At 39.7% G+C, this 14,107-nt stretch overlaps 1 pseudogene; it reads right to left on the bottom strand.

Moving 5' to 3' along the window:
• Positions 1–12,145: 12,145 nt before the first annotated feature.
• LOC116643612 lies at positions 12,146–12,230 on the bottom strand (annotated as a pseudogene).
• Positions 12,231–14,107: the final 1,877 nt, after the last annotated feature.

Consider the following 14,107-nt stretch of genomic DNA (forward strand, 5'->3'; position numbering starts at 1 on the left):
CCCCAGTGTCCATCACCCACTCACCCCATCCCTCCCACCCCACCCCCACTCCAGCAACCCTCAGTTTGTTTCCTGAGATTAAGAATTCCTCATATCAGTGAGGTCATATGATACATGTCTTTCTCTGTTTGACTTATTTCGCTCAGCATAATACCCTCCAGTTCCATCCACGTCGTTGCAAATGGCAAGATCTTATTCCTTTTGATGGCTGCATAATATTCCATTGTATATATATACCACATCTTCTTTATCCATTCACCGAGGCCACCTCTTTCATTTTACAAATGAAGAAACTGAATCTCATTGTGGTACAGTTAGTTATAATCCATTAGTCAATCACTTATTAAATAGGGCAACAGAGAATTCTTTTTGAGCATTATTCAAACAATGATGTGTAGGCAAAGACCTATTATTTATCACTTGGATTTTGGGCATTATTTTTAAACCATGTTTGCTAGAATAAATACACATCTTCAGAACAAATAGATTATTGGTATGTTCTTTTTGTCTGGGATTATGAGTTTCCTAAGGATTGCATAGAATCAAACTATAAGGAAGAAAGTAGGGGGAACTAATCTTTGCAGATTAATTTGGTTCTCCCACCCCAGTTTATGAGGCAGCAATCTCGCCATGCTTATTGATTATCAGACAAGACTACTAATCCCCTTAAGGTCATTAGTGTAGTTAATTAAAGAGCAGTTAGCAAGCTTCTCTTTCCTAAAGTAATGTGGCTGTTAAAAGTGATTTGTACTTTACCAATATGGTAGCTATTAATCTGAAGGTCAATTTGTCATTTATATTTTCCCAAACAAAATACATTTGGTAAGTCAAGCAAGCACTGATATTTATCACATACCCACTTGATGCGCTGTATCTATAATTGTCAATTAAGAAAGGTAGCTTCCAACTGCTCTGTCTGTAAATGAGAATAGTCATTCCTATCTTTTTGAATGTCACACCCAACTATTATTTGCTTAACAATCTGATACCTTCCTCCTTTTGCTAAGGGTGTTGTAGGGAATTATGCTGGTTGGAAAAATGATTTTTCCTTTGTAATCTACTGGGTTCCAAAGAGAATTTGGATAAAAATGAAAGAAACAAATATATTCCCATTATGAAGTAGTTCCAGAGACAGATTAAAAAAAATAAAAACTGAGTTCACAAAATTCACAGTTGGAAATCATTTACTGTATATGGTTTTATGGGGAGTTATGGAAATACGCAGATGGTAGAATTTATTAGCTGGCCTCCCATAGCATTCTCCATTTGGTCCTATACATTTTGTTTCAGGATGGCACCTGCAAGATAGGAAGTGCTCAGTAACTTGTATCTGGGAACAAACAGTCATGTGGATGATAAGGTATTAAGGAGTTCCTAAGGAAAAGGGAGAGAAATCACATAAACCATTGCTGGCTCTTCCGGATGCAGCTGACAGTAGCACTAGAGTTCTTACAGGAAAGGTTGGAGAAGTTTCCAGAACTCAGAGAAAGGATGTCAAACCTAGGTGTTAGCAGCCGGAATACATTTTAGATTATCTCACTGCCTTTCTCATTCTTTTAGATTTCACGTCTATTTTCCAATTGGAAAATGAATTCATAAAGACAGCTATCTCTTTGGGAACTCCTTAAGAAAACATTCAGCTCCCTGGAGAATACAAAAGAAAACAAGTCAACAAGGTTTTATTAACAGAGGTTATTTTTGGTCCGTTCCTCCAAATTAGAGTTCAAAAGGTTAGACCATGAAAAATGAGGAGAGAATAGACTGTTGAGTTTTTGTGAGGTAAGTGGCAAGGGGAAAATACATCTAAGTATCATGTCATAGAATGACAGAAAGTTTTGCCCTTTCTGATTCTAGATCCTTTCCAACCCTAGTCATCATTTCCCAGTGATATCCACCTCTAGAGCTGAACTAAATGTGCAAACCTAACAATACAGTGGCCAGTACAGGTGGGACAGGCTCCAACCAACTATCATCAGTCAGACTTCTCTTCTGGCTCTAGGGTATCAGTGGTATGGTGCTGAGATTGTCTGGTGATTCTAATTTTGCTCTTGGGATGGAAACAAATGTTTTGGGGTAATTACTCGGCTCTTTGGGACTATCTGTGACATATATTTCTCTCTTGTATTTCTAACTACAATTAATCTAACATACATATTTCAGATGCACTGTTATAGTACCAGGAGAGCAATTTAAAGAACCATGGCCCACATCAGGAGATTCCCAGATGGCCATCAGTAGTGGGTTGAACCATGGGATTGGAGCCAGTTAGCAATGTTCAGGAACTAAAAGTGTAGTGTGAGGTGTAGAAGAGCAAGTAACATTTATTGAGCTTGTGGGTTCTACCAAGCACACAATTACCTCTTTTATGCAACCACCCATGAAGCATTATTGTTCGCTCTAGTTTACAAGTTACAGCATTGAGGCTTAGCAAGATCCCGCACCTAGTCATCTTCTTCCGGGGTGAAGTTCTTCTCCATTATACTAACACCTTAAGAAGGGAGAAAGGCAGATGAATGAGCACATCAGAAGGGTAGCCAGGATCGTCCCAAACCAAATCCACCAACAATCAAACACTGAAGGACAAACAATGCTCATTCATTCGTCATCATGACACTCACTGACAAGTGAAGTGGTAGCAAAGAGGGGTGGTAGCTTCAAGTATGGTATGTTAGAGAGGTTTTCTTAAGCTCTCTCCAGTCCATTGGAAGAGCTGACTCCTAATATAAAATAAACCTAATTCCAGAGAAAACTATTTGACTATGTTTTTAGTATTAGGATGTTGTAATTATGCATTAAAAGCATACTGTACTATTCAGCATTTTCATTGGTCTGAGGATCGATGTATCTGAGGTAGCAGAAACCAAGACTTAACTAAATTAACCAAATTCTTGACTTTCACTCTGTGATTTGTTTTCCTAGCTGGTATTCTGTGCTTTTCTTTAACTTTCTTTGTATGTGTTCATATTTGCCAATGTCACAGCCATATCCAGGACATCTCTTTAATATTCCTTCAGTGACTATTAAATTTGATTTAAAAATATATTCATTTGGATATTTTCAAGGTGCTTACCAGTTAGCAGTATTTTTAATGTCCTATTTATCTAATACAGTTGCCTCTGCTGTTTTCATAATCAGATAAGGGTCACTAAACCATTTTTGAGATTAAATAGCACAAAGCCATTTTTTTCTGTTTATGTGCCCCATTAATATTGGAGCTTATGCTTACTATGGCTTAATGTTTCAATTTTTAAATATCATTTATGTTAATATGGAAAGGCTCTATTATCTAATTGTGAGGATTATTTCCATTACCTTCCAGCATAATCTTTGCAAATATTGGCCTCCATATTTCTTTGAACTGACATATTTTTAACCTTGGACAGGTCTCACTCAGACATCATTCAAAGTACTGTTATTTATTCTTATTCATATAGTTTTTTTTTTAAAGACTTGATTTTTTAGAGCAGTTTTAGGTTTCCATCAAACTTGAGACAAAAACACAGGGATTTCTCATAGGCTCTCTAGCCCTACATATGCATAACCTCCCCATTATCCACGTCACTTAGCAGAATGATACTTTTTTTTTTTTTAACCAAGGATAAACCAACATTGACACATTAGAATGAACCAAAGTCCTTATGTTTATATGATGGTTTACTTTTGGTGTTGTGTGTTCTATGGGTGTAAACAAATGTATAATGACATGCATCCATCATTATAATAGTAAACAATATTTTCACCACCCTGAAAATCCTCTCTGTCCTGCTTATTCATGTCTCCTTCTTTAATCCCCACCAACACTGACAACCACTGATCTTTTTGTTGTCTCTATAGTTTTGTCTTTTCCAAAACGTCCTGTTGTTGCAGTATGCAGCCTTTCAGATTGGTTGCTTTCACTTCGTAATATCCATTTAAGATTCCTCCATGTCTCTTTGTGGCTTAGTAGCTCATTCCTTTTTAGCACTGAGTAGTATCCCATTGTCTGGGAGGACCACAATTTATTTATCCACTTGGTTGCTTCCAAGTTTGGCAACTATGAATAAAGCTGCAATTACTGCTATATGTAGGTTTTTGTATGGATGTAAGTTTTGAATTCATTTGGGTAAATACCTGGGAGCACAATTGCTGAGTCATATGGTAAGCATATGTTAGTTTTTTTTGGAAACCGCTCATCTTCCAAGGTGGTTGAACCATTTTGCATTCTCACCAGCAACGTATTCTCAACAGCAATTCCTGTTGTTCCACATCCTCACTAGCATTTGGTGTTGACAGTGTTTTGGATTTTGGCCATTCTAATAGGCGTGTAATGGTATCTCATTGTTGTTGTAAGGTGCATTTCCCTGATGATGTGGGATACCTTTGTATATGCTTATTTACCAGCTGTATATCTTCTTTGGTGAGGTGTCTGTTAAGGTCCTATTAATCGCCGACACATAAGGTCATTGTAAATTTTATCCAACTTCACTTACAATGATTAGAAAGAAGATCTTCCAAGCCAAGACTACCAACGTATCTCTTTGTTCAGCCTTTCAATCCACAGAAGTGGGGTTGCTTTGTATACAACTTACCTCCTGCACAGTGAGGTTTCCTTAGGTGGCTCTGCTGGTTTGGATGGATCTCAGTCCTCCAGGCTGGTCTCTTGCATTGTGACCCAGGACAACTTCTTCCTGTGCAACCTATTCTTTCCCAATTCTGATACCATTGTCATCATTGATTCACACTGTCTACATATAGGATGTCTCTGGATAAAGTAGTATTAGCTCCACTTGCCTTTATCTATGTTTCCCTAAAAGGAGAACAATTCATGTCAAGTGTAGTCGAGAATGCAAATATTGTGGCAACAGCTCTGAATTTGAAGTCGAGAGCCTGGGGTTCCAATCCCATTCTCTTTCATTCACTAGAGATGTCACTTAATCTCTCCAAACCTCAGTATTCTTTCTTAACAGTGGAGGTCAGTGTCACCTACTTCTCAAGGGATCTTATGAAGACTAAAATAGATAAGTGTGTATAGGTATGGTTTTTAAATTGTAAAATACCCTTTTGTTTAGATGCCACCAAACTTACTACCAGGAGTAATATATGTAAATATAAACACCTTAGTAGCATCTACTATGTACCAGACTCTGTTCCAAGTGCTTTATTATGTCATACCTCTTTCAGTTATCTTAACTTTACTGAGAGGTGGGTATGGTGAATATCTCTATTTTACAGTTGGGTAAACTGAGAGGTTAAGCAACTTGCTACAGGGTTTCATAGCTGGTAAGTGAATGAGCTGGAATTTGACTCTAGAGTCCATGGTCATAAGCATATATGATGATGCTTCTTGAATAACAATAAAATAATGAAAATAATAATAATAATTACATCAAAATCATGTATATGTATATTTTTTATGGATCAGAAGGTTAGACTTTTTTCTGATCATCCTGTACTCCTTAATCATTGACCCAGCTCCTGAGCAAATATTTCTGGTAAAGTAAGGGAATGACTCAGTGTGCAGAAATTTAAAATACATGTCCTAATACAGTAGGTCAACATCTCATTTTCCCTCCTGGTGACAGTGTTGCTAGGAACAGTGAAATTTAAATAGTACTATAATATTTTCATTTGATATAAAATATTAATAATGGTTTTAAACTATATTTTCAAGGAAATTATTGGTCACATCTGTGTCTACAGTGTATTTTGCCGCCTCCTTTATTTTAGCTGCCTTCAATTTAGATAAAATGCATTAAACTTGAATTTATCTCTTCTCAGGTATTCATGACACTTTAAAGATTGTTTAGTTACACTTATGCTTGTCATCCTCAGCATGTATCTTGCCAAATGGAGTTACAATATATGCTAATAGATGTGAATGCTTCCTAGCTGTACTGTGGGACTTTGTCCATCATGCTGTAAGTCTCTTTATCGAGTCTCATTCCAGCTGATGGCTGAACACGTTTTAGCCACTTCTGGGTTTTCTCAGGCATTTTAACTCAGCTAATTAAAACTTTCCCCTTCTTTATTCTACCCCCATGAGTACCATTTAATTCCTGGGACTCCCATAGCATCATGGCATCATGTAGAATCTCTGGCCATGATGCCTTAACTAAAATGGCCATCAGTCTGTGCCGTCTCAAGTCTTCAGTCAGGAACTCTTAGCTTCTTTGTCCTGAATGCAAGGCCTTCTTTCTTTACATTGAGCATATCCCAACACCTACACAATTCTTTTGGGGGCATAGGAAATTTGGGGAAATTATCTTGTGTTCTCTATGCTTCTGGAGATTTGTGGGGGTAGAACTAGGGGGACTGAAAGGAATATTATGTCCTGTCTTCTCTACTGAACCTGCCCACACTTACTGCTCCTGACTTATACTGCTGCTTTTGCATTCTGGCAAAGTATCTCATCTACTTCATTGGGTTCCACCTAAGTGACTTCAAGGCCTTCCCACACTTATGTAATCAAACTTACCAGGGCATTTTTTTGCCCTCTTCAACTCTGCTCCTCCTTCTTTTGCTAGCTTGGAGTGAGGGGGGTGGCAGCTGGAGATGGGAGGAGAACCGTACAAAATTGGTTCTGTAGGATTTCACATTCTTACACATCTTTTCTTATAGGTTGACATCTGGACTAAGCACTTTGAAGTGAAAATCAAGATAATGATGGAGGAGTGGTCCCAGTGTACATATTTCCCTAGCTTTGGGAGCTCCTGAAATGAGAAAGGGTCAAGGTAGACCAAGTATAGGACCAGGTGGGAGGTGTGTATCCTGTTAGTATCATCTCATGCATATATTTAATTATACTTCCCAAATCTAAGTCAGTGCAATTGATAGAGGGGTACTTGTCTACTTTCTCTTCATTTTGTTCCCTTTCCTTTTAAAGATGAATGTGAGAGAAGTATGGTGCAGCTTGGTTGCTGATAAAGGAATGGTCACATCTCTGCTTTTCTGCCCCATAGAAGTCCTTCCTTTACCTTGTTTGACTGTATGTTGCAGGCCACTTCTCTCTCTCTCTCTCTCTGTGAACTCTAGACTGTATTCTGTTCATCTATTTAAATTTTTGTTCAATTATGTACATTTATTTTGTTATCAATTTGATGTTTAATTCCAAAATTTACTTAACTATTCACATTTTAACAAATAAGATGCAGATATCTGGGCAATTTAGTTATTGTTTCTTTTGAGCTTATTATTCAAACATTGATTCATCTGTGTAATTCTTTGTACTATCCTTGTTCCTGACAATGGAGATGTAGCAATGAACAAAGCAGATGACAACCTTCACTTTTATGTAGTTTGCAGCCTCTCTTGGAAGGCGATTATTAGGTACTAACAGTAAAAGATGGTCAGTGCGGTGAAGAGGGAAGCAGAGATTGGCCATAGTTTTCCAAAATCTCCATGTGTTATAGAAATAGAAGAAAAGAGAGTCATCATATGTACCTGGGATCAAACGGAAGTTGAATCATCCCATGACTCTTCCCTGTGACTCAGAAGTAGGTATGGGGGTGGGAATGTTAAGGCAGATTCACCATTCCTGTAGAGTATTACAATTAAGTATAAATTTGATGCTCCCCAGGATGTGAAAGAGATAATCACTGACCAAATAAAAGCGTAGGGTGAAAATAGTCTTTTTTATCATATAAGAAATATAAAATGTATATAAATACTTATTATTATTTTAACATTAAACATAGGTATATAGCATGATACTGATGAGTTTGACAAAGAGTCTGGAATGACATTCAGCATATTCAGCCACAAAAATAGCCCTGACTGCATTGGAATTCGTTGTTAAAAATAAGCCAGCATGGAAATATGACTCACTCATAATCAACTAAAAGGTTTTTGTTAGGAAAACTGCACCAATGTAGCAAACAGAAACATTTGGGAATCAAATAGTTGTATCTTATGGTGGAGTTTGTATTGACGTTTTTAAAACAATCATGGGAAATTTGATTGGCTTTGTACTAGGCAACCAGAAATAAGAACCACATCTCAGGAGTCCTGGTCCCAAATTGTGTTTGCTTTTATAACACTTGTTTCTTTTCACCTCCAGTACTTTTTTTAAAACAAAGATTCCTTTTCACCAGAATTGTGCCTATAATGCATAGCCCTATCTCTATGAACAGTGCCTGCCCTATGACTAGCCAGATGAATATGCAATTTGCATGTCGCTGATTAAAATGAAAGTCTGTATGCGTATATGAATGTCTGGTCACATTTTAAAAAGAAATCTCAAAAGCTGACAAAATACCTTCCCCCTTTCTATACAATCCAACAGCTTGAGTTCTTGTATACCCGCTAAGCCTTATGCCATATCTTTTTAACAAAGAATGAACCCATGTATGAAAAGCAGCCAGGAAGACTTTGGCTTTATGGATCTGCAAGAAACAAATGCCCCATGAGAGCCTCTTCCTGTTCCTCTACTCCTGTGTTTCAGAATCCCAGGCTGCTGGTCTTTGAATGATGTAGCAATAGATGCTCATGGGATTTCCACCCGGTAGCCAGAAGCAGCCCAGTTTTAGATCATAATAGACCAGCGATGGGTGAAGAATACAGAATGTTATCAGTTAGTTTTTACATTGGTGCCTTGGAAAGGGTTTGGGGTGGGGGTGGGGAGCAAAGGAGAGATTGGGTAGGAGAATATGCTATACCCTGTCAGTTTCCTGAGTTACGCCGAGGGACTGTGAAGACATTTATTCTAAACTATGTGAATAGTAGCCATTGGTAAAAACTAACGTTCTTTCAAGAAGTGGCAGGTTGAGAATAAGACAGCTACTGCTAATATGGCCAAAGGAGGTCATTTTGCATACTTACATCTTAAAGTGTAATTAGAGAGGTGCTCACAAAATCCTTAACTTTTGGGAGTAAATGATGTGGAAGCACACAATTTTCCTAGAACATCTCAAAGCTGCATGTGTGAGAAAAGCACCTTGTCTTCAAGTTCTGAAACCCATCAGTACATTCATCTACAACAGATTTTTCATTTAGGTCATTCATTTACCTTCTAACTAGGTCATAAAAATAATTGCAGCAATGAAAATTGCCAGAAGACTAATTTTTCCTTTCACCCAGAAAAGTTGGGAGTAGGGTTTATTTTAAATTCATTTGTTTTGCCTCCATCACTAGAAATAGACAATTCATTTTACCAAACTAGTTTGCTTTTTACATTTATGAAGTGGAATGAGAAAAATTTGTTTTACCCAACATACATTTAATGGTTTGAAAGGCATTATTTGAGGTGCTGCAAATTAAAAAAAAAGCAATAAATAAATAGAAAACGACAGTCCATCCTGTAGTGCTTAGCTATTGGCCACTTTTTAGATGTGTTTAATTGAAGGATGTCTATCATAGGAATAAAACCCTACTGAGAGTTCTCAATGAGTGCTCCACACTCTTTAGGACAGCCTGGGAGTATTTCTCAGAGGAGGTGACACTTGACATTGGTCTTTAAGTATCATTAGGAATTCACAATTCAGAGGGAAAAAAAGTTCATTTTAAAAGAGAGCCTAGGGGCTCCTGGGTGGCTCAGTCGTTAAGCATCTGCCTTCGGCTCAGGTCATGATCCCGGCCTCCTGGGATCGAGCCCTGCATCGGGCTCCCTGCTCAGCGGGAAGCCTGCTTCTCCCTCTCCCACTCCCCCCTGCTTGTGTTACCTCTCTCGCTGTGTCTCTCTCTGTCAAATAAATAAATAAAATCTTTAAAAAAATAAAAATAAAAGAGAGCCTACGATGTGTGAAAGACAGGGAGGTAGAACGTATAAAGCATATTTAGGAAACTCAGAAATTGGTGTGAATGGAGTGTAGGGTATAGTAGGGAGAGAGGATGGAGATGAGGCTGGATGAGGCTGGATGAAGGGCCGGGGTTCATAGAAGCCATGGTCTTGTATTTTACCTCCTGTTGCACATTCAGTATAAACAGTGCCTGGCTTTTAGGAAGGGCTGAGTGAATATTTGTTGAGTAAACAAATAGATGAGTGACTAGATAGACCGATGGAATGAATATTGTAATGAAGCCATTCGTTTTCTCTCAGAGACAGGGAGAGGTCCTTGAAAACTTTTGGGCAGAATGGTGACATCAGATGGAAAGTTTTGTGGGCTGGAAGACAGGTTCAATGACGGAGATCACCTCAAGTGGAAATGCAAATGTCTCCAAGGGGAATGTTGTTTAAGTTCTGAGAGGAAGAAGCAGAATTGATAGATATCGTTGACCCATTGGATATCGGGGGTGGAGAGTCGAGGGTGACTGACTGAGCACTTCATGCAGACTAGTGGCCCTTGAGAGAGCTGCTCAGGTTTAGATAGAAATGCCCGACAGGTTGTTAGACACACAGGTATAGAGATAGAGATGTCCTGTAGGTTGTTAGAGACACAGGTATGAAACCTGCCTGTGAAAGGAAAGGTTAAGCACAGGGAGTCATTAGACTATAAGGATATTTGAGAACATAAAAGATGTGAGGGTGGAATGTTAAGGATCATTAAGGATACAGAAAGGTCTGAAGAGGAGCTAAAAATCATGAGAGTCAGGAGACTGAAAACCACAGTCAGGTAAGAGGATGGGGAAGAAGTGGGTCTGGCTAGTTCTTATTGTTCGTTGGGACACTTGGAGAAATGTCATGTGTTAGAGTTAGTGAATGTAATTTTTTTTTTCAGTCAGTTTGGAATTTTCACTTACCCTAATGCCCAAACTCTCAATGATCGATAGCTGATTTAATGTGATTGTACCATTCGACTCGGCTAAATTAATATTTAAGATACAATGAGGCTTTGTGATATTTTCTAGAAAGCTTCTTCATTAGTATCTGTTGTGAAGAGTATCTTTATTTTTACTTATTAATACCCAGGGAATACTTTGCCCCATGTTTTAACTTTCAAAGTCATACTGACACACGTATTCTGTTAAAAAATCAGGCACAAACCTGGAAAAATGTGAACAAACTTAGGTTAGAACATAAGATTATTTTCCCAAAAGTGGAGGAATGAGGAGCAGAGGTAAGGAAGCATCCACAAATCCGGAGACATTAGAAAATTTCAAGTTTCCTTTTCTTTATTTGAAAACTGTTTTCCTCTATTGGGATTTATCTGTTACTCAGAGAAACCAGGTGAGTTAAACTTAGTCCCGAGTGGGCATTTGTCTGGATCCCCAAATTCGATGCAATTTAGCACAAATTGTCAGTCTGTGCTGAGAATAGCAGGGCCTGCTTTTCAGCCGTTCTCCGGTTCATTGACAGAGCTTTGAGGGGAAATCACAGCACTTACGGGCACCAAGCCACTAGTCAGCATCTCAGCCACCACTGGCTCCCTGTGCCTTTCAGAACTGAGAAAGCAGCTGTTGCCCCTTCTAGAAAATCAGAGAAAAGTGTGGAGCAAAAGGGAAATCAATTAATTTTACAAATAATAACAAAGTAATAAGGTAAATGAGATCATGGGAACAAATTGAGAAATGCATTGCACTCTTTTTCCCCTACCACACAAATTGGTTTTCATAAATTAGGACATTAATGTATATATAAATCTGGTTGCTGCTTACACCATTAATTTATTATCTCTTTCCGAGACAAATGATAGTTATGTAGAGTCTATTAAAAGCATTAGTTGGATTTTGAGCTTGTTTATGCAATGAGGGCTGAATGTCCAAGTTCATCCTGTGTAACTGTTCCCTGTCTATTTTTATTCATAATTTACTTTCTGAGACTGATTAAAAGCTGACTTTACTGTTATCTCGAAATCAGAATATCTATTACCCTATTAATAAACATAGAGTTGATATACTGAAATATGGAGGGAAAAATCAGTGGATGGCCAGGGTATGGGGTTGTAATCCTGGCTTGGCTTCCCATGGGACCCTGAGATGGTCTGGTTTACTTAACTCTGAATTACCCTTAACATAAAGGCGACCTGCATTCATAATATTTAGTTAAAACTCATATTTTTTTTCTCTGTTTCTAAAAAAATTGAGCAGATTCCTTACTGGTCAAAGCAAAAAAATCCATAGGGTGCTTGGGTGGCTCATTCTGTTGAGTGGCCAACTCTTGGTTTCAGCTCAGGTCATGATACCAGGGTCTTGAGATCGAGCCCTGCTTTGGGCTCCCTGTTAAGCACTAAGTATGCTTGAGATTCTCTCTTTCCCTCTGCCCCTCCCCCTGCTCATGCACTCTCTCTCTAAAATAAATAAGTAAAATCTTTTTTAATTAGCAATAATCGCGCCTCGGATAAACCTCATTGGCTACAATACTGTCACTGTGCAAAGCTAAGTAAAATCTTTTTTAAAAGAGCAAAAGAATCCATAATACAGTAATACAGTAAGAAATGGACTTTGTTATTTAACAATCATTGAATAGAGTAGTGAAAAAGACATGTTGCTTGAAGCGTTTGGAGTTTGGAGTTCACAGTCTACTGTGGGGACAACACAAGGCAACTGTGATATAATTAGGTAAGCACAATTATTTATTTATACCAGATAGAATTTAAAAAATAGGGCGCCTGGGTGGCTCAGTTGGTTAAGCGACTGCCTTCGGCTCAGGTCATGATCCTGGAGTCCCTGGATCGAGTCCCGCATCGGGCTCCCTGCTCGGCAGGGAGCCTGCTTCTCCCTATGACCCTCACCCCTCTCATGTGCTCTCTCTCTCTGTCTCAAATAAATAAATAAAATCTTTAAAAAAAAAAAAATTTATTTACTCACTTCCATTTTTATACTCCTCTGTTCCATGAATATTTGATATAATGCATACATGCACACACACACACTTTTACAAAGGTAGAGGCAGATAACTGACACAGTTGAAGGGAAGGAAACATAAAGGCAGTAAATATTAACAAAACCAGGGATCAAATTGCACACAGAAAGTGTACCATTTGGGTTCATGCAGTTGTAGTTACTAGAGATGGTCAGAAAAATTGTTCCGTAAGCTCCCCAGAATCCAAAGCAAAGAAGAAACCAGAGTCATTTACAAGGTTAAATGGCCCAGGGGGCGGAGCAAGATGGGCGGAGGAGTAGGAGACCTGGATTTCGTCTGGTCTCAGGAATTCAGCTGGATAGGGATCAAACCATTCTGAACACCTACAAACTCAACAGGAGATCAAAGAAGAGAATAGCAACAACTCTCTGAACAGAAAAGCGACCACTTTCTGGAAGGTAGGACGTGTGGAGAAGTGAATCCGAGGCGATATTCGGGAGGATAGACAGCGGGGGAGGGGCCTCCATGGGCCGCTTCTGGCAAGTGATAGAGCCGAGGAGCACAAAATCGGAACTTCTAGAAGTCGGCTCCGCTGAGGGACGTCACTCCAGTGGCTAAGTGGGGGGTGGAACACTCGTGGGACAGTGTGGTCTCAGGACCCTCGGGGTCACAGAAAGACGGGGAGTGCCTGAGTGCGGCGAGATCCCAGGTATGGGAGCGGGGAAGCCGGCTGCAGAGACGGAGCCCAGGCGCGGGCTCTCAGCTCGGGGTTGCCATAAACCGGGATCCGCGGCACAGTCGGGCCACTGCTCCTCCAGCAGGGACCCAACAAGCGGCAGATCCGGGGAGACTCCCCTTCCTCTCCCAGGAGGAGCGGTGCGGGAGTGCACCACAGGGATCTGCTGGGTTTGGAGACTCCATACAGGGTCGGGTGCCAGAGATAGAAACGCGCGGTCACAGGCCAGGTGAGCACAGAGTGCGGCCGGAGACCGGGGAGACGGGAGTGGCTGACTGCTTTTCTCTGGGGGCGCACTGAGGAGCGGGGCCCCGAGTTCTCGGATCCTCTGAGGCGGAGATTGGGAGGCCGCCATTTTCACTCTCCGCCTCCAAAGCTGTACGGAAAGCTTGCAGGGAACAAAAGCTCCTGAGAGCAAACCCGAGCAGATTACTTAGCCCGGACCGGCAAGGGGGGGGCAATTCTGCCTCCGGCAAAGACATTTGGGAACCACGGCAATAGGCCCCTCCCCCAGAAGATCAGCGAGAACAGTCAGCCAAGACCAAGTTTACTGATCAATGAGAATGGCAGAACTCCAGCGCTAGGGGAATACTGCACATAGAATCCTTGGCTTTTTTACCATGATTCTTTGGTCTTTCAAAGTTAATTTTTTTTAACTGTCTTTTTTTTTTTTTTTTAATTTTTCTTTTTCCCTTTTTCAACCAACATCTTATCAA

This window comes from Phoca vitulina, unplaced genomic scaffold (genome assembly GCF_004348235.1).
Source record: "Phoca vitulina isolate PV1807 unplaced genomic scaffold, GSC_HSeal_1.0 scaffold26, whole genome shotgun sequence".
NCBI classification, from domain to species: Eukaryota; Metazoa; Chordata; class Mammalia; order Carnivora; family Phocidae; genus Phoca; species Phoca vitulina.